We start from the raw sequence: 27,704 nt of genomic DNA on the forward strand, positions 1-27,704 counted from the left end.
GAGCCCTGACAAAGGGCTATTCTGCATATTTTAGGCTGCAGGTGGCATTCCTTTTCAAGATGCAGAGCCAGCCTGACTATGCTCAGGCCACACAGCACAGACCTTGGAGCGAAAGGACCAGATCCAGCATGGAACTGTGTTTGTTCTTATCTGTGACACCTGCTCCCTGTGTCCAGCTCTATCAGGAGGGAGACAGAACTCCCTTCTCCAAACACCCGATCACTAGAGGAACGGATTTCTATTTCCCACTCGCACTGGACCCAGGAATTTCTGTCAGATGTCCCAGGTCTGAGTCGTGGGGAGTGGAGACAATGTGGACAATGTCCCTGAGGTGACAGGCCCTGTGACTCTGGGCTGGGACAGGAGCCTTGTGAGCAGAGGTTCTGCCTGGGTGGGAGTGTCAGGGGTGGTGACTGAGTGAGCGTCCGGGCTGGACAGCACAGGGTGCGAGGGTTGTGCCTCATGTCCCCTCGGGCCTGAAGCACAGCTCTGAGGCCGCCGTCCCAGAATAATTGTCCCAATCAGCCTCAGGCACCGTCTGGACCCCAGAGACTGTCCAGGGGGTGAGTGGCCGACAGGGAGCAGAGACTCGCCCTGGGACTCATCCCAGCAGAGAAGGGGGTCGGGCATCCTGGCCATCTCTGACCCAGGACCCGGTTCTGTCACTGTCACTGTCACTGGTGTTCTCTGTGGAGGGACATCCTGACTCCTGGGGAGCCTGACTCTAAAGAAGGCTGGGTGAGCACAGACTGACCCCTGATTCCTGGAGGGACAGAGAAGCCTGGAACCTGCAGAATCCAGGACAGTGTGTGTGTGTGTGTGTGACAGAGGCTATGCCCGTGTGTCCTCAGGAAGCCATTCCCTCAAAGTCCACCCTGAGCCCCAGTGGCCCCTGTCCCTCTTGTGGCTTCTCCACCCCTGAGGTTGCGTCTCCAAGCAAACCCATCCCTGGGGTGGCTTCTCTGTACGAGCCTCCAGGCTCCGGGGCTGGGGCTGAGGAAGGAAGCCACATGGGCAGGAAGCCACGTCCCTGGAGCAGGATCTCCTTCAGATGGAAGGAGGAATCAGGGTGACACTTCTGTTAGCAACTCCACAGAACAGAAGCCCGGGTCACGTGGAGTGTAGACGCCTGTCCCCTGTCCTCCCTGCAGGACTGGGAAGGATGGAGCCCTGACACCACAGCTGTGGGTCTGCAGGCCCAGGAAGCACAGGGCAGGGGGGCCACAGCCCCATCTTCCTGCGCCCTCACCAGAGCCAAGGCTCGCGGGCCCTGCTGGGTCCAGGTGTCTGCAGCTGGGGGACCAGGGGAGATTGTCTAGTTTGATTTCGGAAAAGAGAGGAGGATTCGGACTTCAGGGACCTGAGGAAAATGTTTCTGCAGTTGAGGTGCTTTCGGAGAATTCATGGAAACATCACCTGGGGCAGAAGAAAACACAGCCCGTCTTGAGAGATGGAGCCAGGGCTTCCTCTGCTAAATCCTCAGGACTCACCTCGTGTGGGGTCTCAGTTAATTCTGAAGGAAGAAATAATCCATAGCTTCCCCACGCAATTACTCAGAGGCTGGATGACCCCTGAGTTTTAGGAAAATGCAGCCCTGTTTACAGCACAGTAAAGAGGTTGAGGGGGGAGGAGGGAGCAGAAAGCAGAGCTCGTGTCAGTATTTGAGCTGTGGGGACATCCGTACAGCCCGGGACTCACAATTTGTGGGATGAGATGAAGGAAATGAGGAGGGACGTGGCTGTGCTGGGAGCATTTCTGGGTCCAGACACAGCACCTACTCTGGTGAATTTACTCCAGACGCTGAAGGAGGGGCAGGTGGGCTCTGTGCGGGTTCCTGGGACACCTGCGCTGTCTCGGGTCACAGGCACGACCCTGTGTTTCTCCTCTCTCCATTCACAGAGATCTCAGTGCAGAGAAGCCTCCCTTGCAGATCCCTCCACAGAAGCTTCTCACTGAAAAGAGCCTCAGAGCCAAGGTCTGTGGGCTCAGGGGTTTTTGTCTCACTTCCTCGATGAGCAGAAGCCCTGCATTGGCCGAGGCCTCTTTGGATCCAGAGAAGCGGCTGGGGACCCCGGAGCCCTGGTGCTTATCAGAGTCTGACTTGAACCTCAGGAGGTACCAGGGAGAGCTCCCTGGCTTCTGCTGGTACCAGATATGTGGTAGCCGCCAACAATGTACCCACTGCTCAGGGTGCAGGTGAGTCTGGCTGATGCTCCAGGAGATGCAGAGAGGGAGGGAGGCTGAGTCAGCACAGGCTGGGAGACGGAACCTGCAGACACAGACACAGGGGGGAGATGGGGCAGGAGCTGGAGGAAAGATTCCAGGAGTCTGAGCCACAAGGGCTGATGCAGGCTGGGGACTGAGACCTGGTCCCCGCGGCCTGGCCCTCCCTGTGCAGTGAGAGAGGAACACGAGCAGGAGAGGAGTCTAGGCCATGGTGCTCACAGCCCCCCGGTCCCCACAGTGGGGCTGGGCTGCCCCAGGCCTCCTTTTCTCCCCCAGCCTCTGCCAGAGGAGGGGCTCCCGTGCAAATGGGTGTCCACCCAGGGCCCACCCAGCCCCTCCATGAGCCCTGGTGCTGGAGCTCAGCTCACAGCCCAGACTCAAGGGGATGGAGGGCGGCTTCCCCCTTGGGACCCTCTGGGAGGAAGCACCTGCTGAGACCACGCAGGTCCCTGCTCAGGGGCCTCTGCCAGCCAGAGAGGACACACTGCTGAGTCCCCACCAGGGAGCACAGGCCCCGCCCCCAGGCCCAGCTCCTGAAGCGAAAGGTCCTCCCTGAGCAGCTGTGCAGGGACCCCAGGGCAGTCCCATGGCGCCCCCTGCGGGTCACAGAGCACAACTTCGCGGTGACCTGAGGACCTGAGGGCTCAGCAGGTTCTGCAGCTCACCTGGTCCCTGTCTCCTTTCACACATCCAGGGTGGTTCCCAGTTCCTGGGATTCCCACACAGTGTACATTGATTTTTGTTTGTTGTGTGTGGTTTCTATAGTAGCCTCACAATCTTTAAATTATTTTTGCTGTAAATATGTGTCACTATCTAGTCATGTATATCTCTCTTCATTTTTGTTCATTTGTAAAATGTCCTAGACTATTCCTGGATTTAAATTTTTTCACACAAATATTAGAAAAAAGGTCTCATTTCTCCAAAATTCTGACAGGTATTTTTAAAAATAAATAGAAACTATTGATAAGCTAAATAAGCATAATTTTCAGATTTTTTCATTGCAATCCATCCTAAGCATCAATGGATCTGTTTCTACATGTATGCAAGTCTTGTTTTATCCCCTGTATGGAATGTTCATCTTTCCTGGGATGTCTGTACGTTTTCTTTGTCAGGAGGTTGTCGGAGTCCGTGTGGACTGAGTGGCTCCTGACAACGGTCTTGTGTGGGGGAGGTGAGGGGCATCCAAGCTGCGTCCAAGTCCTGGTTCCCAGGGGAGGGGCCTCTGTTGAGGCATCAGGGAGTCGCCTGCTGGGCTGGTGTTTTCCTGAAGTGGTGACAGGGAGAGTCGTGCTCAGAGGGGAGGCTCCAGAACAGCCCTGTGGAAAGTGTGAGCCTGAAGTTGCAGTGCCCCCCAGGCAGATCCCAGAACACTCCTGCCTAGTGGTCCTCACATGGGAGGGGGCCTCATGCCGCCCATTCCTTGGTCTCTGAGAGCGATTCTATCCCTGAACAAGGGCTTTCTGCTGAGTCCAGGGGAACAAGCTGAGCGTGTGATTTCAGCACTGACTCATTTTAAAGGTTCTTAAGGTCAGTGATCCATTGGGGAGGCCTCAGAGCCTCCTACAGAGCATGAAAAGGGACTCAGCATCAGGGGTCATTAGGGGAATGCAAACTACAATGACATATTGCTTCACCCAGACTAGAAGGGCTATAAAATAAAGTGAGAGATAATAACAGTTGCTGGTGAAGGCGGGGAGAAATTGGAACCCACATACATTGCTGGTAGAGATGCGAACCAGGGCAGCCGTGTTGGAAAACATCTGACAGTTCCTCAAATCTCAAAATGTACTGTTAGCGTAGTTACCATAGGACTCCGCTATGCCACTCCTAGGTATCTACCCAAGAGAAGTGAAAACATACTTCCACCAAAAACAAAACACCTAACTACTTGTACACAAATATTTCTGGCAGCATTTTGCATAATAGCCAAGAGAAGAAAAAAACAACTCAAATGTCCCTGAAGGGTAAACAAACGGTGGTCAGCTCATACAATGGAGTATTATTTGGCAATAAAAAACGGATATTGACTCACACGGTTGGAACTTCAAAATGTTATGCAAAAGAATTAACTGAACTAAGACAGTCACAAAGGACACCTATTTTCTGGTTCCATCTATATGAAATGTCCAGAATAGGCAAATCTGTAAAGACAGAAAGTGGAGCAGTGGTTCCCTAGGACTGAGCAGAGGTGTGATGAGGTGTGATCACGAATGGGTGGGGACGTTCTCTGAAGAATGTGGGCAGGTTCTAAAATTAGAATATGGTGATCCGGAACTTCCTTGATGGCCCAGTGGTTAGGACTCTGAGCTTCCACTGCAGGGGGTACAGGTTCAGTCCCTGCTTTGGGAACTAAGATCCTGCATGCCGCGCTGCAAGGCCAAAAAAAAGAATATAGAATATAGTGATAGTTACACAACTCTGTGAATATGCTAAACACCCTTGTACTGTGCACATTAAACCAGTGAACCTGTTGGCATGCACAGTATATCTCAATGAAACTATGATGAAAACAGTGAGACGGAGCCTGTGTCACTGACCCTTTAAAGTGGGTGGGTGCTGGACAGTCAGACCCTCACGCTGTAAGGTGGGCCACGGTCACCCTCCTTATGTGTCACAGGCAGTCACGGGGGTGATCACAGGGGGAGGGGGTGGGTTTTTGTCTCGGTTCCCAGTGGGTCAGATGCGCTGTGTTACCACTGATGCTGTCATCCCACGTTGAACAGTAATAATCAGCCTTGTCCTCAGGCTGGAGCCTGGAGATGGTCAGAGAGGCCGTGTTGACAGACGTGGAGCCAGAGCACAGGTCTGGGATCCCTGAGGGTAGAGAACCTGCAAGCATCGCCGTTTTGGGGGCCCCGTGAAAAATCTGTTGTTACCAGTTCACGATACTAGCTCCAACATTGTTGCCATTTCCGGTGCAGGAATGGGTGACCGTCTGTCCCACAGAACCTGACATGGAGCCTTCCTGCGTCAGCCTGGACTGCGCCCAGGACCCTGGAACAGAGGAGGGGACACACAGAGAAGTGAGTCTGGGCCATTGTCCACAGCATGTTCTCCACAAGAAGGAATAAAGCGGCCCAGGTGTCCCCGAATCCCTTCTCCCGGCTTCCACCGCCTCTCACCTGTGCAGTGAGCGAGGAGGCCGAGAAGGAGAAGGGTCCAGGCCATGGTGGAGACACCCCAGCTCTGCTTCTGAGCCCACAGGGAACCTGCACAGAATCTCTCTTACCTTGTCCCTTATGGGAGAGCAGAGAACCCCTCCATGCAAATGACCCCTCCCCTGGGGACACTGGACCGAAATTGGGTGAGACCTGAGCATGGAGTGGGGCTGGGGAGCCTCCCCTGGGCCCTGCGTGGTCACAGCGGCTCGACCGGTGAGCACAGAGCAGAGTGCACAAGGCAGGGCTCCAGGGCCTGGATTCCCAGCTAAGAGTCCCCCCACAGACCCTCAGGGACAGATGCACAGCGTCCCCTGCGGTCCACACCCAGGCTCCCTTAGGATTGGGTTGGACATTCCCGAGCTGAGCCCAGCGGGTGAGACCACCTTTAGACCCGCCTCACACACCCCGGTTTCCACCCAAACTAACCTGGATTCTGGCCACCACCTTCTCCTCCCAGGATGAGACCCACAAACCCACCTCCCTGACTTGTGCGTTTTATCCCCATTGCAGCTGGAGAGTTAGTGTAGAAAGGCCAACGGGAGCGTGTCACCCCCACCTTACAGTCCAACAATGACCCTACGTCCCCTGAGGTCACTACAGTGGTCTGGTCTCTACCTGCCTCTCCTGCTCTCCGGCCACTTTCCAAGGAGCTCCTCCTAGGAGCCTTCCCTACCCCCAACAACCCACAGCACAGGCTAAAAGCAACTGTTCTCAGTTACTTGAATGGCCAATATCTCCTTCTTTGAATTCTTACCTCTTACACTCCCTCCCCCCTACTCCTACCATCTCATCGGTCTCAGTCGTTTCGGATTTTGAAAATCCCAAATGAGATGCAGCTCCTATTGATTAGGCCTCTTTAGCCCAACTCCCCGCCCCTGCCCCGCCTCACTCTTTAGTTTTTCACCTCTTCCGGGGCTGGAAACCAAGAGCAGGGTTAGAGCTGTAAATACACAGTTGACATAATTTTGGTCTGGGTTTTAATTACAAGGAGATGTGTAATTCCTTCAGATACAAATCCAGTTCTATAGAGCATTCCCACATATTCCTCCTACTCCCTCCACATTTCCACCATTTTAACATCTTGCATTGGTTTCGGGCAACTGGTAAAACTGCATAAACCAATACTGATACATTATTATCAACTAAACTCCATTGGAGTTCGCTCTTGGTGTCACACAGTTTTATGGGTTTTACCAAGTGCGTAATGTCACCTAACCACTATCCCATTAACATACAGAATATTTTCGCTGCCCTAAACATCCCTTTTGCTCCACCTGTTCAGCCTTTTCCTATCCCCAAACTCCTGGCAACTCTAGATCATTTTACTGTCTCTAGACAGTAAATGTGCCTTTTCCGTAGTATCATATTGTTGGAATCACACAGTAACTGTATTTTACTTTTTACAGATTTGGCTTCTTTCACTTAGTAATATGCATTTACTTTTTGTATCGCCCTTTCTTTTTGTGGCCCAATAACTCATTTATTTTTAATCACTGAATAATGTCCCATTGGGTGGATGTACCACAGTTTATTTATCCCTTCAGCTATTGGAGGCCCTTTTGCTTGATTCCAGATTGTAACAACTATGAATAAAGCTGCTGTAAACATTTGTGTGCAGCTTCTTGCGTGGACACACCTTTTCAACTCATGTAGATAAACACCTAATTCAACTGCTGGATCGTACGGTGAGAGTATGCTTAGCTTTCTAAAAAATCTCGTCTGTCTTCCATAGTTGGCCAATACCATTTTCCATGACTACCAGCAATGAATGAGAGTTACTAAATGACTAGTTTAGCTCTATTACTAGTTTAGTCCATGTGCTATACAGGGTCTCTCCACTCTGCCAGGTTAAAACTCAGGCATCCTACACATTTTTAATTAAAATTCCTAAGGTCTATTCTAGTTACTCACTTGGCTTCCATAATCCATCTAATCTACCACATCTCTGCTCTTTTCTCAGACCTGGACAGTGGCTCTCTGATGGTGCAAAGTTTTCATTCAGGAAATTCTCATCGTGCATAAGCACCTGCAGAGATGAGCATAATAGCTCTCCCCACAGAGCACTAGCCCAATTCAGTTTTCATTATATTGGCATCTTTCTCATATCCTATAAAGATGATCGTGTAATTTGAATTATAACTTACTAATTGTAACTTGTAATATGTCACCTACCTTATCATTCTCAGCAGATAAGTTATTCCACCATCCAGAAGTGAAATTTCTGGAAAAGCATTTTGAAGATCTATTACACATGTTCAATTATAATATGGTAAATAACTCATCCCTGTTTACCCTGGGTGTTCCTGGTTTCACCACTGGAAGTCCCATGTCCCAGGACACCCTTCGGTCCTGAGTAATGAGGGTGGATCTTCCCTCTAAGTTAAACTTAGAGTTTTTGAATTTGATAAACAGTTATTATGTTTGAAAAGATTTTCCGTATACAAGATGATAATCAATAATTATTCATACAAAATATAAATTTTAAAAAACAATAAAATTTTATTAGGACTTACATTCCAGAAGGTACAGTAACCCCTGTGTGGTGTCAGTTACTGACATTGATCACTTACCCATCCCTCCTTCTGACATCGGAGGGCTCTGCACTGTCACCTCTGCTTACACCCACCCACGCACCTTCTCAAGGGAAAACATGTATAAATAAGCAATAATATAAATAATAGAAGTGCTTGTATAACCCATCTACTCACTTCTGACATTCTTACTCAGTGTTTTCCTGTAAGAAAATATTTTACCCCTTGTTCAAATTTTCCTTTATGTTCCTTGCTGAATTTTTATTTGTTTTCCTGCATATATGGTCAAAGTTTCTACTTTTTTTTTAATACTGGGACTGGAACAACATACGCTTTGAAGTACTTTTAAATTTATATAATTTTAAAATTATATAGTATTTTTATTAATTGAGAATTTGAAAATGTTTATATTCATTCCAGTGAATTTTCGGTACAATCTCTAGGCTTCTGTGTAAATTGATTCTTTGTTTTAAAATATGTTCATATTTTTTTACTTCTGTTATTGATTTGATGCAAATCCCAGGTTAAAATCTTTCACAGGAGAGGCCAGCAGCCATCATGTGTGGTCAGATTAAAATGGAAACAATTCTAGCATTTCGCCTGGAGGAACAATGCTCTTCTCCAGTTTAAAGATACATAATCATTAAGCCATTAAGGAAGTTTCCTGTATTTCTTCATTTCTATATTTATTTTTATAAAGGCAGAAATGGTGATAGAATTTAAGTGGCAGGTTCTAAAGCATTTATTGAAAATGGAAAGTGTGTTTTTCTATTCAAATCTTATGCATTGAGAAAGGAGCCCAAAAAAAGGTGGTTTTTGAAACAAATTCATTCATTTTGCCCTCATGACTGATCCTCCCTTTTATTTCTCTTTGATTTATTATAAAGCTTAACATTTACTGATTCTCATGTTTGATTCCCAACTCCTGCTATACAGCCTTCATCTTCCATTTCTAGAATCTTCCCGGGAACTGAAAGCCCTGAGGCCAGTGCCTTAGTTGAATGATAAGAAAATGGGGACTGTTGTCTCCTTTTTGCCCTCATGAACTGTAGCATAGTTCTCGTGATCTAGTTAAAGAACCACACATCTGCAGTCCTGGCAGCCCAGAGATCAGGGACACACGGTACTAAGGACGTGGATCCGCAGCCATCACAGTCCCCTTCTTTCCCTCCAGCCGACTCGCAGAGTAGCCTCACCCCTGGTTTCCTGTGTCTGCAGGAGGGCCAGTCTTCACAAGGAAACCTGGCATCTAAGGGCGGGGAGCTTACAAGGAACATGTTAACCCAGAGGTGAGGGTCAGGCCCAGGAGACCAGAATAGTTGGTGAAGGCTTGTGGCCTCAGGAGGACAGGAAGAGGGCCACCAGGAAGGGTTTGAGTACAGATAAGAAAAAGTAGTTTGGGTTCTTAACAGATGAAGACCAGGTACTGGTTGAATGGATGACCTATGGTCTATTCCAGTAGTTTTTAACTCTTATGCTGGGCACGGCCAGTGTCAGCCTCCCTCTGGCCCTTCTATCAATTGCCCTAAAGGATTCTGTGTCCTGAAGCTAAAGTTTCTGCCTGTGGAGCAGTGATGAGGGTGAGAAATGGTCCAGCCACCCTCAAAGCCACAAGTCCTTGAAAAGGCTTCAGGTCCTCAGGTGGTGGTGGCATAGTTAGGAGCAAGGTCACCCTTGACGTAATGTTACACACAGGCAGCCAACGTTTATAGCCTGACGGTGGGAGGACAGGGGATGGCTGAGTCTCCAGTCCTCCAGGGTCTGGAACTCTGTGTCAAGATCATCCCATGTCTGGTCCTAATGACCAGCTTTTTTGTAGGACAGGGTCTAAGGGACCCTCAGGAACCATCCATTGGCCAACCTGAAGCCAGAGTTTCCGTCTCAGATGGCACTGAGTCAAGATCTCCCCAGTCCACATGTTCAGGACTCTTGCCTTGATGCTTTTCTTGCCAGGCCATAGCAAGCTTTTCTTGTTCATTTATATGTTGCTGATTTTCTGCTATAAATGAACTTGTTTTTGAGATCTCACTCCAACATCATGGATGGATGTGTCCGCAGAGCCTAGAAAGAAACAGAAACCTAAAAGATATAAAAAATAGGGAGAGGTGAGATTTGGGGTCCCTGCTCACTTTGTCCACAGGGAGGATGGATGGATAGATAGATAGATAGAGTTGCATCCCATTGGTTCTGTCTCTCAAGAGAACCGTAAATCATACACAGCCCTTTACCCAAATCTCTGTCCTACTCTGCTTTTTCTGGCCCTTTGCAGGGTTCTATTCTGTGGAGCAATCTGTGATAAATGGTGGCCCAAGGGAAGCCTGTACTCTGTTCCCACAAAGACCTTGAGAGGTCACAGTCACAAGGAAGTGAAGGTCAGGGCACAAGATTTCCCCCTGTGCATAATTGCCCACTCCACATAGCCCCACAAGACCAGGCTATCAGCACTCCGTTTGTTGCAGGGCATCTTCACACTCTTTCTGGGACAAGCCAGTGCAGCTGTTGAGAAAATCTATAATTTGGAGGGGGGTAGTTCTTTGGATTTTCTAATCAGGATTCACCATTGTAGGTTCCATTTCTAAGCCTTGGAAATACTGCCAGGAACCCTGAAATCACACTGGTGCCCTCTTCTCTTTAGAACCTCTGGGTCATAATTCTCATCAACAGGTTGCAGTTCCCACAGTCGTTCTTGGGGGTGAGAAACCTGTCACGCCAGGTGCACACTGCAGGTGAAGCACAGGGAACACCCAGCAGCACCCACCCCAACCTGCTGCACCCACACTCTGCCGCCCTCTCCCACCTGGTCTGGGACTCTTTTCTTGAGTCCAAAGTGTCTGTATGATTGGGAGGTGTCTCTTCCAGGCTCTCTGGATAGTGGAGCCAGGGCTGGCTCAAGTTAAGAGCACTGTTCAGTGGACTTTTGAGGTCATGAAGGGAAGATAGCACTGACCATTCTTGTCACTACTCTGTGTACCCCATCCCATGCACTCTACCCACCAGGCTGATCAGGTGGGTACTTTGTGTCCATGCTACAGACAATGACACTGACACACTGGGAAATTCAGAAGCAGGTCCATGATGCATGTCTAATATTTGAAAGATCCAGGTTTTCAATCTAGATGTTTCCAAGTGAAAAACAAGTTCTCTTTAAATTCCCTCTCTTGATGGGTGAGTCTTGAGAATGGGGAGCAGGGGAGGAGCGGGAGTCTGGGAATAGGAAGAGAACATTCTGGGAGCATCTGGTCCTAGACTAGGCTGAATTAGTGGTGACGGTGATCACAGCAGCTGGTCTGGGCCGCACACTGCAATGAGTTCATATCTGTGACTTCATTTAATCCTCTCCCAACCCTATGAAGCAGACAGTGTCCTGATCTCCCTTTCACAGGTGAGGACTCAAAGATTAAGGCCTTTTTGGAGCTAGGAAGTGAACCGGGGGAATCAAGGGGATAGGACCTGTGGGCCAAGGTCTCTTCTGACCCTGACGTGGCCACAACCTGAGGGTCTCTGGCCCAGGACTGAGGGATGTCTGAGAGGTTCTGTCTGTGCAGTTCTGAGGGCCCACCCGATGCTGGGGGAGGTGGAAGAAACTTCCAGGCTTCCTTTGTGAGCAGAGCAGAGCAGTGGGGAGATTTTTGTCTCACTTCCCCATGGGTCTGGAGCACTGTGAAAGCCTTTGAGTTGCCGTGATATGTAGCACAGTAATAGTCGGCCTCGTCCTCAGGCTGGAGTCCAGAGATGAGCAAAATCCCAGCATTAGTTGATGCATCATTGGATCCAGCGAATCTGCTGGGGACTCCGGAGCCCTGGTGCTTGTCTGAATCTGAGTGGAAAGTAAGAAGATACCTGGGAGGGTTCCCTGTCTTCTGCTGGTACCAACGTATCCAGAAATTACCAACATTGAAGCCACTGCTCAGGGTGCAGGTGAGTCTGGCTGATGCTCCCAGATTTGAGGAGAGGGAGGGTGGCTGAGTCAGCACAGGCTGGGCGAGGGCACCTGCAAACATAGACACATATGGGTGCTGGGGCAGGGACCAGAGTTGAGTTGCCTGAGATTCTGAGCCAGAGAGGCTAACACAGACTGTGGGGCTGCTCTGTGTCTCTGAGGAATGTCCCCACCTGTGCAGTGAGACAGGAGCATCAGGAGGAGAGGAGTCCAGGCCATGGTGAATGCAGCCCTCCTGAGACACCTGAACTGGAGCTGGGCTGCCCAGACATCTCTTATCTCTTCCAGTGGCCTCAGGGAGGAGGGGCTATTCATGTAAATTTGTTTCCCATACTGGAGACCTCTGTTCCACCCTGAGGACCAGCTGAGGTCTGCACTTGGTTCTTTAGACAGAGGGGCTGATGGGTGAGACTCAGAGCCTGCCCCATGGGAGTGACTAGGGAGGAAGCAGCTGCTGGGACCTGACACAGACCATTGAGCAGGAGACCCTGCCCAGCCCAGAGAGGACACAGTAGCTGAGTCTCCACCAGCAAACACAGCCCCAGCCCTGGAGAGTGTGAGTGATTACACAGCAGAGGGCACCCACTGTGCAGACCTGGGGAAATCCCACAGCGCCCCCTACTGCGCAATGAATTCGAACTTCAGTTTCTCCGTGGAAATTATGTTAATGGCGTTGGTCTGAAAGCCTGGTCCCTGTCTTTCCAGAAATATCTGTGGACCACACCCTGTAGTGTCCATTGATAATTGATATTAAGAAACATCTTTCTCAACTGAGTTCTTTCTAGATTTTAAGGTGAAAGAAATATGACCACCATACCACGTGAGGAAGGCTGTAGCGAGGTGGGAAAGCAGATGGATTTGGGAACAAAGACTTGAGCAGCCCATTCAAGAGGGCAACAGGAAGGAGGTGACTGGTCATCTGGGTCGGAATGGACTGGAGAGTAGTGGTCTTGTTTGTGGAGCAACAAAGCAAGCAACACTTCTAGAGAAGGGCAGGGTTCTCAGAAGGTGTAGCAGAGTGTTCAAGTATTCAGAGACACCAAATAGTGTAGGGTATTGGGAAATGGCAAAACGTCTCATATTTCTGGGTCTGGCATTTTTTGGATGCTTTTGTTGTCAGGCCACAGCATGTTTCAGAAAGTTCTTCCTAACATTCCTACACCATGGATGGGTGAGTCAGCACAGTCTGGACAAAGGACCCTAAAAGATCAGCATAATGGATACTTCTCACTTAGAAAAATGCTTCCATCCATTCCAGAAATACTTATGAAAAGAGTGGAACAAGCCAGTAGTGTGCCAGATGTGAGGGAGATGAAAGAAGGTCGCTGTGGCTGAGACAAGAGACAGAGAGGTGAAGATGTTCCCAGGGCAACACCAGCCTTTGTCAACAGAAGATACGAATGTTCTTCATCAGTTCACTTCGTGAGGCCCCCGGATATTCACGAGGTGAAACTCACCATTGTCTTTGTGGTAAGATTGCCAACACCAGAGGCTCTCTCTTCCTTCCTCTTCCTTTGCTCTCCTGGCTTGAAGAGGGTCTTCAATGCCATATTGGCTGATGAGCTCTAAAGTGTTGTTTTTTCCTCCTATTATGGACATATTCCATCAAAATCCAGGACTTGACTCTCTCCTGATTAGTTAGACAAAAAGATGAGAGTCTCTTCTAAAATCTACTTTGGGAAGTTCACTTCACTCCCTAGCTCTATTGAATTCGGACGTGCTATATATATATATTTTTCATCTTTACCATTGGGTGACCCCTCTTGTTAAAGCAACATCTCTGTCTTTTAGTTAAGGGGCAGAAATGTACACAGATGCTTCTTATTATTCAAAGGAATACATAAGGTGACTGTCTACATAAATCTTTACGTCTGATAAAGGTGGGGGAGTGAAAAATAAAGATAATAAAGAGGGTCAGGTACCTTGTTTTAAGGAATTCAATACTGAAATATCAAAGTGTGGAAGAGGGCCGTGTCCTTCGACTATTTTATAGTCAAAGATTTACCCAAAGGGGCTTCCCTGGTGGCACAGTGGTTGAGAGTCCACCTGCCGATGCAGGGGACACGGGTTCGTGCCCCGGTCCGGGAAGATCCCACATGCCGCGGAGCGGCTGGGCCCGTGAGCCATGGCTGCTGAGCCTGCGCGTCCGGAGCCTGTGCTCCGCAACGGGAGAGGCCACAACAGTGAGAGGCCTGCGTACCGCAAAAAAAAAAAAAAAAAAAGATTTACTCAAAGAAGCTTGACAAGGCATAATGGTTGTGCATAATTCATATGGGACATTTATAATGAAGCCATGGGTTATAAGGAAAAGTCATTAGGCAATCCATTGACATCATATGTAGCGAGGGAGTCCAGTGTGGTCTCATCACATTTCACTAACAGTAGACATTAAGGCTTAACCCCACCAATGCCTACACCCTCTCCACATAGCCATGTCCATCTCGTAATGTATTCATTATCTATTTCCTCACATCAGATTTCTCCAAAATTAGAAGCTAAGAACAAAAACATGTATGATTCCACAGTTTCCGTCAATCAGGGAGTTGGCAACGGCCTGGAAGGGTGTTTCTGGCTCAAGTTTGTTCATTAGGTTACAGTCAAGATTTTGACCAGGTGATGGTCATAGAAAGGCTTGACTGGGGCTGGTGGACCAGCTTCCAGTTTGGTTGAGTCACAAGGCTGGTTGCACAAGGTCTCAGTCCCTTGACACATGAACCTCCCCATAGGGCTCCTTGAGAGTCTTCACATCATGGCAACTGCCTTCCCCAGAGCGAGTGATCTAAGACAGCACAATGGAAGTCCTTTATGATGTAGCATCGAAAGTCATACACGGTCATTTCCTCAATATTCCATTAGTTTCACAGGTCATCTCTAATCAGTATGTACAAGGGCAAGAATACCAGGAGTCAGTGACCATTAAGAGCATCTTGGAGATCGGCTACCAACACCAGATCAGTCCACACGAGACACAAATCTGGGATCTTAAAGGCCCCACATTGACACAGAGTGGAGCAAACCCTAAAGGCCAGCAGGAGCATTAGAAATCCCACCTGTCTCCCATAGGATACTTGCCAGGATGGTCGGGAGACTTTTCAGTCTGCATATCCAGATCTCTCTTTTACTCTTTTTATTATCATCACTCCCTGGTTAAAATTCATGCACATAAAAAACGATACCCGGGCTTCCCTGGTGGCGCAGTGGTTGAGAGTCCACCTGCCAATGCAGGGGACACGGGTTCGTGCCCCGGTCCGGAAAGATCCCACATGCCGCAAAGTGGCTGGGCCCGTGAGCCATGGCTGCTGAGCCTGTGCGTCCGGAGCCTGTGCTCCGCAACGGGAGAGGCCACAACAGTGAGAGGCCCGCGTACCGCAAAAAAAAAAAAAAAAAAAAAGATACCCTAGAGTTGTATCCAAAAGAACCATGCCTCACAGCACACAGAAGAGTTTTCACAAGAATACTTTTTACTAAATGGGCTGCCTTTATCCCTGAGTGACAAGTGAATTGTTCAAGTCAGCACTGTCCAGTAGAACTTCCTGCCATGGTAGAAATGTTCTATACCTGCACTCTCAAAAATGGTAGCCATGAGGCACACGCAGCCATTAAGCAGTTGAAGTGCAGCAAGTGTGATTGAGAAAATGGAATTTAAAATTTTACTTAATTTTAATTAACATAAATTGAAATATAAATACCCACATTCTGCTAGTGGAGACTATATGTACTGAACAGTGGAAGTCCAAGGACCAAAATTTGAAGAGAACCGAATAGAACCAGAGCCAAAATTTGAACCTAAACACTCTGGTAAAAGAAAGGACTTTTTTTTTCTTTTGCGGTACACGGGCCTCTCACTGCTGTGGCCTCTCCCGTTGCGGAGCACAGGCTCCGGACGCGCAGGCTCAGCGGCCATGGCTCACGGGCCCAGCCGCTCCAGCGGGCCCAGCCGCTCCGCGGCATGTGGGATCCTCCCGGACCAGGGCACGAGCCCGCGTCCCCTGCATCAGCAGGTGGACTCTCAACCACTGCGCCACCAGGGAAGCCCAAAGAAAGGACATTTTAATACACCCATCTTTGCTGCTGTCCTGGTCTGTTTTCTCATACCCATCTTAGAGTGTAAACTGTTTGAGTACCGGACCTTTTCATGTCTTCATCTTTGTATCCCATGCTTGAAAAATGCTCCCTGTGGGAATAAATGAAGAGAGATTTTCATGTGCTTTGTATAAAGTTTTAAAATATTAATCACACACCTAATCTGGCCAAAAATCACACTCCAGTTGGAAGGAGATTCCATATGATTGGGTCATAGGTTCTCTGATCGCATGATGCTTAGAATGTTATTCATCCATCAAAACAATCATTTGAATTATGTGTTATTGTTTTGCCTAAGCTGGGAAAACAGAAGCATAGGGCGATGATACATCCGTACACCCAGCTGGTGGTATAAACAGGATTCAAAGCCAAAGCCTTCCTAATAGCTGAGATCATGCTCTTTTAAAACCTGTAGTTCTCAAACTGGGGTGATTTTGCCCTCCTATGGGACATTTGAAAATGGCTGGAGGTTTTTTGTGTGTCACAATATGGAGAGTAGGTTGTTATTTGCATCGGATGTGTGGGGCCCAAGGATGCTTCTAAATGTCCTCGATACACAGAACAGCCCCTCCACAAGGAATACTGAGGTTCAGAAACCCTACTTTGAACTAAAGCTCCTCCATGCAGTGATTGCAAAGGATTATGAGATCATCTATCAAGACATGAGAGGAAAAAATTATATTTTGGAAAGAAAAGAGAGGAACTCATGAAAATTCCAGCTTGAGCTTTCAAGAAGAGCACAGGGAAAAACTCAGCCCTCCCTGGTGGGGATGGGTCAAGGGCAGACCCAGGACAGGGAGGCTCTAGGGAATTTTGATCTCACTTCTCCATGGGTCTGGAGCGCTGTGTCCTTGTTGCTGTCATAACCGGACTGACAGTAGTAGTTGGCCTTGTCCTCAGGCTGCAGCCCAGAGATGGTCAGGTAGGCAGCACTGGAGGAAGTGTCAATGGAGCCAGAGAAACGATTGGGAACTCCGGAGGGTCGTTGGTCATCCTTGTAGATTACAGTGGTGAGGGCACTGCCCGGGCGCTGCTGGTACCAGTGCACATAGTTACTCCCAATGTTACCGCTGCTGCGGGTGCAAGAGATAGTGACCTTCTGCTCCAGAGACCCCGACACAGAGCGGGGCTGAGTCAACACAACCTCTGCCCAAGACCCAGTGAGGACAGGACAGATCCCATTCCCAGGGAGGGGGGAGAGGTCATCCTCCCAGGTGACAAACAGGAGGCTTCCCAGAATTCCCTGCAGGCATCCACCTGTGCAGTGAGAGAAGAGAGTGAGGAGGAGAGGAGCCCAGGCCATGGTGAAGACACCCCCAGGCTCTGCTTTCTGAGCCTCACAGCCAGGCCTGAGCCCACCAACCCTTCTTATATGTCACCCTGATCCTGAGGGTAAGAGGTCTCCATGCAAATATTCCCCTTTCTGGAGGCTGTTCAAATCCCTCCTTCAACCTTAGCCTTGGCTCCACCTGATAAGAAGAGAGACTGTAGGAGGGAGATGTTATTCACCCCAGTGAGGTCACAGGAACACCTGCAAGAGGGGAGGGAATCAGCTGAGAAACTGGAGAGCATCAAGCAGGTGCATAGGACACAGCGCCCTCTGGTGGATGAAGGACACATGCCGACCCTGGGCAGGTGCTATTGCTCAGGACTCCTGCCTTCCCCAATCTGCACCCCTCACAATTCCAGCGGTGAGTCCAGGGTGTGTCTGTGCAGTGTGCTATGATCAAAATACATTTAAACCTTCACATCTCTCTAGATGCACCAAGGGCCACTACTCTGGTCCAGACATTTAGAGTCACTTTGTGTTAAAGGAGGTGATAAATATCACCAGAATGAGCTCTGTTTGGAAGGAAATGGAAACAAGGACACTCCCCTCTCCAGGAGGGACCATGTGGGGTGAGATTCTGAGCCATTCACTGAAAGGAACCCAGCTATTCAGGCAAGAAGAGCTAGGAATCCTGGAATTGGGACCAGACTTCACCATCAGAAGATGCCAGATGCCCAGAAAGGAGAAGGAATCTGAGGATGCAGTGAGGGGAGGGGCCAGATGTCAATCAGGGGTCAATTCAATCATAGCCCATAATCAATAAGTGCAATGAAGGTTTGAAATAAGACATTAGAATGGAAAGTCAACAGAACCTGATGAATTTGAAAGAGCTTTGGAGAGAGAATCTACAAAGTTAGTGATCAATTGGATACCTGGGTAGGGTAGAAAGAAGAGTCCATATACATTTTAGTTTCTCATTTTGTGGACCAGTTGGGTATTATTACTTTTATTTTTATGTTGAAGAGTTTAAGCCCAATTTGGGCCTTTCTATTAAGGAAATTATATTATTAGAGTTGGCGATTCTGAAGTAGGATGAGGTTAAATGGTATTTGGAGATTCTATGGCCACTATGTTGTCTTATGAAAACATCTATGACTTCCTTTGGTGGCATGGTCATAGCCAGTGTCACCACAGCTGTGGCTTGTTGCCAATACCCTGAGGGGATGGACATGCTATTCTGCCACACAAGGTGAGTGATAATGTAGATGGTATTACCTCCTATCAGTGTTCACACACCCTGACTTCCATTACATACTCCATGCCTATGCTTCAGCAGCACCCTTCATCTCTGGCCCAGCTTCTTTTTAAAAAAATTTTGCTAAAAAACAAATAATATAAAACTCACTGTCTTAACCATTTTTAAGCGTGCAGTTCAATAGTGTTGGGTATATTGACATTGTTATATGACAGATCTCCAGAAATTTTCATCTTAAAAAACTGAAACTCTATATTCATTAAACAATAATTCTCCATCTCTCTATCCCCTCAACTCCCCCAACTGCAATTCTACTTTCTGTTTCTATGAATCTGACTACTTTAAATATTTCATATAAGTAGATTCACACAGTCTTTGTCTTTTTATAACTGGCCTAAATCACTAATCATAATATCCTCTACTCATCCACGTTGTAGCATGTGACAGGATTTCCTTTCTTTTTAAGGCTGAATAATATTCTGATGTATGTACATATACCATACTTAGTTTATCATTCATCTGTCAGTGGACATTTGGGTTGATTCCATCTCCTCCTTAAAAGGAAGGCTGGAGAGCTCTGTGGGAACCATCTTGTGAAGGAAAAAACAAGCAAGGGGAAGAAATTTAGAGTTCTACCAGGTACAAGAAAATTAAAAAGACAAGTGAGAAACAACCCATCTCCCCATCACAAGAAAAGTAACAGGTTATGTGGTAGAGGATAAAAAATAGTAAATTTAACTGGCACATCAAAATCTTTTTTTAAATGACAGAATAGGAAAACCACTTACTAACTTTTTCAATGAAAATGTATAAAGTCAAATATGTGGAAAATATTGAAAACTTAAAATGAAAAAAATCCTAAAGAGATAACTTCCATTGAAAAAAAACTAGATGAAATGTATACATCCTTGGAAAATGCAAAGTTGGTCCCATTAAAGATAAAACATCTAAACAGACTACTTTCTTTAGGAAAAAAATAGAGAATGTTGTTATGGAACTACTCCACAGAAAGACATGAGGCCCACGTAGCTTAATAGAAAACTTCTAACAAATCTTCAAAGATCAGACGATTTCAATTTGTTTGCTTCATAATTTTTTCCAAAGCACTGGAAAAGAGGGAAAATTTCCTAGTTCTCATAGAAAGATTTATAACACTGCTACTTAAACCTGACAAAGAAATACAAAAAGAGGACAGTTACAGATCAATATCATTAAATATGGATATAAAATTTCTAAGTAAAATATTAACAAATGGAATGTAATACCAGATTAATAAATTGAAATGCCATTACCAACTGGAATTTATTCCAGAAATGCAAGTTTTGATCAATATTAAGAAATCTTTTAATATAATATGCCATAATAATAGATCAAAAGATAAGATCAGATTGTCTCAATAGATACTGAAAGAGCCTTTCACCAAATTTAACAACATTTCCTAAGAAAAACCAGTTAAGAAAATAAAAACAGACAGATACATTTATAATATGGTAATACGCTCTCTCTTGCATGTATAATTTAGTCTTAAAGTCAGCATCTCACTTAATCCTTCCACTAAGATCAGGAAAAGGTAAAGTTGCCCATTACCTCCATTATTATTCAACATTGTTCTGTAACCATGGACAACGCAATTTAAAAAGAGTAATCAGGAATTCCCTGGCGGTCCAGTGGTTAGAAGTCGGCATTTTCACTGCCGTGGCCCGGGTTCAATCCCTGGTCAGGGCAACTAAGATCCTGCAAGCCTCACGGCACAGCCAAAAAAAAGATTAGGTCTAAGCTTTGACGGGACCACACAAGTAGACATTTCTAAAGACCCAAATACTTTAGTTCTTCAGGTGCTGGTGGCAGAAGTGACAGCAGAAATATCCCCAGTGAGCTAGTGTTGGTCACATGTTGTGATAGGGAAGTAAATGACTGAGCAAAGGGTGCAGAGGGGATGCCTTGGCCCACTTTCCCAAGGCCAAGATCGTAGTGCAAGGCTATTATTATTCCAGGTCTGCAGTAGTAATCAGTCTTTCCCCTCAGGCCATAGTCCAGGGAACAACAAACATCAATCACATTTACAGTGCTTCAGAATAACAGCTGTTGATGCAAGACTGCATCAAAATTGCTTACATTTCTAAGGCTTCCATTGCAGAAGGTGGTGACCTTCTAATCAAGTGACCAATACACTGAGACAGAGGGGTGTGAGTCTAGTATCAGAGGACTGCTTCTTATAGACCAGAGGATAAAGGTAGAACCTGTCTGACCCCGGGAGCCCCTTCACCTAAACCCCTGGAAAATGCCCCATTTATAAAAGGCTGAGGGGAAAATGCTCTGGGGCACATTGGAGACGCCTCAGAGCTCTGTCTCCAGAAGATCCATGGTGGGGATTATGCCCACAAGCTGTGTTTGCTTCTCTAGCCAGACTCTCCTAGGAACAGACTTACTCTATCCACATTCTGGATCCTCACTGTCTATCAGTCCTTCCTGGACCAGATTTGGGCAAAGACTCTAGAAGAAAAGGATCTGACTCAAATCTGAAGCCATGGGAGAGCCAGACCTAGGATCTCGTAGGGTGATAAGGAGGCATCACAGGTGAAGGAAAGTCACACACTAGTGAGAACACAGTTTACCCAAATACTCTTGAGCAAGCTGAGTGGTTTATCAGCTGTCTAGCACACCTGTGCTCTCTGGACATCACAAGCGCCCCCTGCTGGCCACAGGGGCTACATCCTCTGGTTACTGTGATAACACTTAGCACATGTCCTTTTTGTACTGTAATTTTTTCCTGGTGTCATTACCTCAGATAACAGAGTGAGTAGATGTCTCAGAAGATCCACCACTGGAACAGTGATGCTTTCACATCTGGATTTTTATTTCGATGGAAAAATATCAATTTTTTTAAATGTCAGTCTCTGTCAACTGTACCCCTACAGCTCCAACTTTGCCTGCTGTTTCCAGACACTGCACACATATGTGAAAGGGCAGTTAAAGGGTGCAAAAGGAACACACACATGGGAAATTACCCTTTATGCATGTTGAGGAGCAGAGGGAAGTTGGGCCAAAGAAGTCTCAAAAAAGTCTGATGCATAAGTTTGGATCTGTAGGATGTCAAGCGGTCTCCATGGCAGAAAGGAAGAAAGATCCCTAGAGTCAGATATCACGGCATGTGCCAAGGGCAGAAGAAGAAGGCAGGCTGGTGGCTGATGACCCCAGCATGTGAATCTAGCATCTCCAATTGGAATAGAAAAGAAAAATCTGGAAATAAATATGTTCCCTTAGTTAAACCTTGTATTCCTTTTTACCAATTTTTACTGTGTGTGAATGTATATATCTTTAAGTTGCCACAAATATATTCACAATGATAAATATACGTTTACCGATTGTGTAGGTCCAGTCATTTTAACTCATATTTTTTTCTCTCTCATATTATTTTTAATGCTCCTGAATAGCACACGCTATTGTCAATTGGAACCCAGCCCTTGTCTTTTCATGGGCCAGTTAAACAGTGCTCTGTGAGTTCCCCCAGGTGCTGGGTGAGGCTGGGGGAGCTCAGGGTTTGTGTCTGAAGCACTGTGTGAGCTCTGAGGCTGCTGTACCACACTGAGCAGTAATAATCGGCCTCCTCCTCAGCTTGGAGCCCAGAGATGGTCAGGAAGGCCACCTGCCTGATATGGAGCCCAAGAACCACTCTGAGACCCCTGTTATATTATACTATACTGTACTATAATATAGATTGCATATTATAAATTGTATATTATATATGATATGGTATAATATAAATTATATATTGTATCATATATATAATATTATATAAAAATGATGCCTTTGGGGATCCAAAGAAATAAAATTCTGAACCACAGAGGACCACAGAACCAAGTTAACTATTTCAGAACCAGTAAATCTCAAGAAAAATTGAGTAGGGCTCCCAGACTTCTGCTGAATAATTCATAGATCATCACCTATGACTCCACTGATGCCCCTCCCAGGGGGACACAGCTGCAAAGTCCCCGATGGTGAGCAAAAGTCTCCTGCCCTCAAGCTTGGGGTTCATCCTCCTGGGAGCAGCTGAGAGCAGACTACCCACCATTAGTCCCACAGCACCCTCTGCTGGTTCAAGTTGAACTCCCTCTCTTCCAAAGACCTGATTAATCCTGGGGCTTTTCTTGTTCTAACTGGGTTACAAGAGTTTGCAATGCACATCGTTTTCATGACACCTACCTGTCACACGCTATCCTAGCCTTAATGTTACAACAATTAACACAGCCCCTTACCATATGGCTCTTTATATCTGGGTCTCCTGGAGAAGGTAGAACTTCTTCTAGTTCTAAAGGGATAGCAGAAAGGACATTGTAAGAAGAAATAGAAGGCATAAAACCTCTGCATCATTTAAGGTCAAGGGACATCCAGCAGGTGGCAGAAGTCTGATGTGTGTGCCAACTGCCGAAGGTGGTGAGGTGGGGAAAGCCTAGGCAGATGAGGAAAGGAACAAGAGAGGCTTGTGGTGGGGGAGGGGAGGGGTGCTTTATATGACAGGTAGCAGACAGATGGCATTGTGACTTCAGCAGGGAGATGAGGACACAGGAGGTGGATGGAACCATTCCCATGGACTAACCCAGACTCATATATATGCAAAAACAGTTTTCAAACCAACTCTTCTCTATAGATCTCCCAGAGAAGGCAGTAGAGCTTGTTCCTCTTCTGGAGTAATAAACTAATAAAGTTACTTTACCAATTTTTCCAGACTGGTCAATGTTCAGGAATTGTATACCCACAGGTCTCTGAGGTGTCCTCGTGCCCAGATTCCCTCCTCCTCCTTCTCCCTGTCCCTGGGCATGAGATGAGAGTATGTGAGTGCAGCTGCTGGAACTAGAGAAGCTGAAGCCACATAGCCTAGCAGAGCAAGGGCTTCAGAAGGAAGGGATGCAGCACCTTGAGCCTCCATCCTGCCCACAGGATGAGGTAGGAGCTCAGAGGTTCAAAACTCCAGGCCTATAGGTGAAAGACAATGTGATGCCCAACAGAAACTTCTTACTCAGAAAGAAAAATGATCCAAAGGAGACCTGCTGCTTGATGGGTTTATTTATTCGGTAAAGGCAAGTTATAAATATGTGTCCTTTGGTGGGAGCTAACCAAGTCCTTTCTCTCGTGCAGATTTCCTCATGCTTTATGAGGGTCTTGGACTCAGGTTCACAGAGCTCTCTAAAAAGTGACTTTTTCTTGCCTTATTCTAAGGTTGATCTTTAAATTTTTTTCCTAGTGAGATACAGCTGTGCCGCAAACTTCTTTTATGTTAAATTAAGGTTTAGTTAACTTAGCTCTACTCCTACTTTCCTATATTGGGACCCATTTGATTTTCCTCTCGGCTCCTATTGAGGCTCTTATTTCATCAAGTTTACTTCTTGTCCTGCATTTAATTGGTCAGAAATGCACACAGATGTTGCTTGCAGAGCAGAGGAAAGGACAGATGTGCACGAATGCCTTACGCAGGATAGGATCTCTGGGAGAGTGTGGGAGGGAGCAGTAATGACCTGATCAGATGTCTCAGTCAACAGAACTCCATTATAACCATGAGATGACCAGGAAAATGGTGGACTAGGACATTCCAAGATTTCATTCCCCAACAGAAACATCAAAAAACCAACCAGAACATTGTGGAAACAATGGAAAACAGTCAAAGGTTGACAACAATCAAGCAAATGTTCAACAAAGAAAAAGACATCTTCAAAATGGTATGGGAGTTCATGAGGTGACATCAGCAAGATGGTGGAATAGGAGGTCCCTGGCTAGTATTCCTCCTCAGAAACAATAATGTGGTATCCTTCCGTGGGCAAAAGTGCCTTTGGGAATTGTGTGAATCCCTGATGGAGTCCAAGACCAAGGAGGGAAATTTTTAGAAGGTGAGCCCACGCCCAGGTGGCTGACTCACTGATTGGAGTCCCATCTACAGATGTGAAAACAGATGCAGAAAAAGCATTTAACAAAATTCAACACCTTTTAATGATTAAAACTCTCAACAACTCTCAACTCTCATACTTCTCAGGTATGGAAGAAACTTACCTCAATGCAATAAAGGCCATATCTGACAAGCCCACAGCTAACATCATACTCAATGGTGAAAACCTGAAAGCTTTTCTTCTAAGATCAGGAATCAAACAAGGGTGCCCACTCTCACCACTCCTATTTAATATAGTACTGATAGTCCTAGCCAGAACAATTAGGCAAGAAATCCTAAAATTTAGAAAATCCTAAAGACTCCACACACAAAACTGTTCAAACTAATAAATTCAGTAAAGTTGAGGATACAAAATCAACACACAAAAATCAGTTGCATTTCTATACACTAACAATGAACTATCTGAAAAAGAAATAAATGAAACAGTCTCATTTACAATAGCATCAAAAAGAATAAAATACTTAGGAATAAATTTAACCCAGGAAGTGAAAAATCTGTATACTGAAAACTATAAAACCTTGATGAAAGAAACTGAAGAAGATATAAATAAATGGGACGATATCCCATGTTCATGGACTGGAAGAATTAATATTGTCAAAATATCCACACTACCCAAAGCAATCTGTAGATTCAATGAAATCCCCATTAAAACACCAATGATATTTTTTCACAGATATAGGGGAAAATTCCTGCCACAAAATTTCCAAATAGACAGGGGCTTCCCTGGTGGTGCACTGGTTAAGAATCTGCCTGCCAATGCAGGGGACATGGGTTCGAGCCCTGGTCCAGGAAGATCCCACATGGCATGGAGCAACTAAGCCTGTGTGCCACAACTACTGAGCCTGCGCTCTAGAGCCCATGAGCCACAACTACTGAGTCTGCGTGCCGCAATTACTGAAGCCCACGCACCTAGAGCCCATGCTCTGCAACAAGAGAAGCCACCACAATGAGAAACCCGGGCACAGCAACAAAGAGTAACCCTCGGTCGCCACAACTAGAGAAAAGCCCGCATGCAGCAACAAAGACACAACACAGCCAAAAATAAAATAAATGAATCTTTAAAAAAAGTTTCCAAATAGACAGAGAAATCTTGAGAAAAAAGAACAAAACCGGAGGCATCACACTTTAGGATTTCAAACTAAATTACAAAGTATAGTAATCAAAATAGTATAATTCTGGGATAAAAAGAGACACCTCGACCAATGGAAAAGAATCAAGAGCCCAGAAATAAACCCGAGAAAATGGTCAGTTAATCTTTGACAAAGATGCCAAGAACACACAATGAAAAAGGATAGTCTCTTCAATATATGGTGCTGGGAAAAGTGTATACCATATGCAAAAGAATTAAATTGAATCCCTATCTTACAACATGCAAAAAATTAACTTGAAGTGGATTAAAGACTTAAATGTAAGACCTGAAACTGTAAATTCCTAGAAGAAAATATAGGGGAAAATCTCCTCGACCTTGGTCTTAGCAGTGATTTTTTTGGACATGACATCAAAAATCCAGGCAAGAAAAGAAAAACTAGATTGAGAATACATCAAACTAAAAATTTTCTGCACAGCAAAGAGAACAATCAACAAAATGAAAAGGGAACCTACAGAATAGGAGAAAGTATTTGCAAACCATATATCTGGTAAGGGGTTAATATCTAAAATATACAGAGAACTCAAAAGCAAAAACAAACAACCTGATTTTAACATGGGCAAAGATGGGACTTTCCTGGTGGTCCAGTGGTAAAGAATCCATCTTACAATGCAGGGGTTGTGGGTTCAATCCCTGGTCGGAGAATTAAGATCCCACATGCTGCGGAGCAACTAAGCCCGGGTACCACAACTACTGAGCTCATGCACCTCAACTAGAGCCCGCGTGCTGCAGACTACAGAGTCCACGTGCTCTGGAGCCTGTGCGTCACAACTACAGAGCCAATGCACCTTGGAGCCTGCACACCACAACTAGAGAGAGAAAACCCCCATGCCACAACTAGAGGGAAGCCCGTGCACCACAGGAAAGATCCCACGTGCCTCAACGAAGATCCCGTGTGCCGCAGCTAAGACCTGACATAGCCAAAAATAAAAATTAAATAAATAAATAATAAATCTTTTAAAAAATAAAATGGGCAAAGGACCTAAATAGAAATTTTTCCAAAGATGTATGAATTGCCAACAGGTATATGAAAAGATGCTCAACATCACTAAACATTAGGGAAATGCAAATCAGAACTAAAATGAGATATCAGCTTATACTTGTTAGGATGACTGTTATCAAAAAGACAAGCACTTAACAAGTGTTGGCAAGAATCTGGAGAAAAGGGAACCCCTATGCACCACTGGTGAGAATGTAAATTGATATAGTCATTATGGCAAACAGTATGGACGTTCCTCAAAAAATTAAAAATTACCATATGATCAAGAAAGCCCACATCTGGGTATATATCTGAGTCCTAAGAATCACTATCACATGCTTTTAGGTTGATTCACCCATTGTCAAAACCTCTAATCCGGGCTTCCCTGGTGGCGCAGTGGTTGAGAGTCCGCCTGCCGATGCAGGGGACACGGGTTCGTGCCCCGGTCCGGGAAGATCCCACATGCCGCGGAGTGGCTAGGCCCGTGAGCCATGGCCGCTGAGCCTGTGCGTCCGGAGCCTGTGCTCCGCAACGGGAGAGGCCACAACAGTGAGAGGCCCTTGTACAGCAAAAAAAAAAAAAACCTCTGACCCAGCCCACGCCACAGCCCTGCCCCAACCCTTCAGTATGCAGTGCTCATAGAATCACTTCCCCTTTCCTGCATGGGCCACCACTGTCCTGATGTGTAATATAAAGCTTGATTTATATTACCTGTTCCAAAGAAACATAGCTTGGGAACCTAGGAGATGCAAAATTACTTCACCTTCAAGGGATATAATTCCTTGGTCAGGAATCTTATCTGCTCTGTAAGGGACCCTTACCCCCTGTCCTCCTGACTCTTTTCTGGACCCTTCCCCACTTTCTGTCCCCTTTACCTCTCCCTAATCCTTACTCAGCCTGGTCAAATCTTCTTAAAGACCCTGTTTTTCCACTAGTAACACCCCACTACCCACCTCCAATTTCACCCCATTTCTCATCTCTCACCCCTCCTTCCCACACTCCACCTGGTCCAACATGACTGCTGGAGGGCCAGGGTCTCAGAGCTTCAGAGAAGAGGTTTAAAGGTCCTCCTGGCCAGGAGATGGCTCTAATAATGCTCCCCACCTGCTCAAGCCTGATCATTAACCCAGAGCTCATATGAGAAAACAGCCGTCCCCGGGATGGAGAAAACAGT

At 46.3% G+C, this 27,704-nt stretch overlaps 1 pseudogene; it reads right to left on the minus strand.

Annotated features, from left to right (window-relative positions):
* Positions 1 to 460: 460 nt before the first annotated feature.
* On the minus strand, positions 461 to 27,546 carry LOC132532238 (uncharacterized; annotated as a pseudogene).
* Positions 27,547 to 27,704: the final 158 nt, after the last annotated feature.

This window comes from Lagenorhynchus albirostris, chromosome 14 (assembly GCF_949774975.1).
Source record: "Lagenorhynchus albirostris chromosome 14, mLagAlb1.1, whole genome shotgun sequence".
In the NCBI taxonomy this organism is placed as follows: Eukaryota; Metazoa; Chordata; class Mammalia; order Artiodactyla; family Delphinidae; genus Lagenorhynchus; species Lagenorhynchus albirostris.